This window comes from Phalaenopsis equestris, unplaced genomic scaffold (assembly GCF_001263595.1).
Source record: "Phalaenopsis equestris unplaced genomic scaffold, ASM126359v1 Scaffold233155, whole genome shotgun sequence".
Classification (NCBI taxonomy): domain Eukaryota; kingdom Viridiplantae; phylum Streptophyta; class Magnoliopsida; order Asparagales; family Orchidaceae; genus Phalaenopsis; species Phalaenopsis equestris.
The window spans coordinates 5,624-5,902 of NW_018251108.1; positions in this window are offsets into that span (position 1 = coordinate 5,624).

A 279-nucleotide genomic window follows, 5' to 3' on the forward strand; every position below is an offset into this window, starting at 1 on the left:
AACTAGAGATAGAACTATTTTAAATTTTTGTATTCAGAATAATAGAACTCTAAATGTGGAGAGAATAATTCTTAAGCATATATTGACTACGTCAAGGAGTGAGACTGGTGGAGGTCTAGGACATCCTGAACTTATTTATACAATTTGCAAACTTTCTGGAGTAGAATTTGGAGATGAAGAATGAGTTTATCCTATGAAACCCATTAGTAAAGCTAATTTGAAGACTTATGAAGCCCATGAGAAATGGAGAACTGGAGCAGAAGTCAAGAACCTTCTACT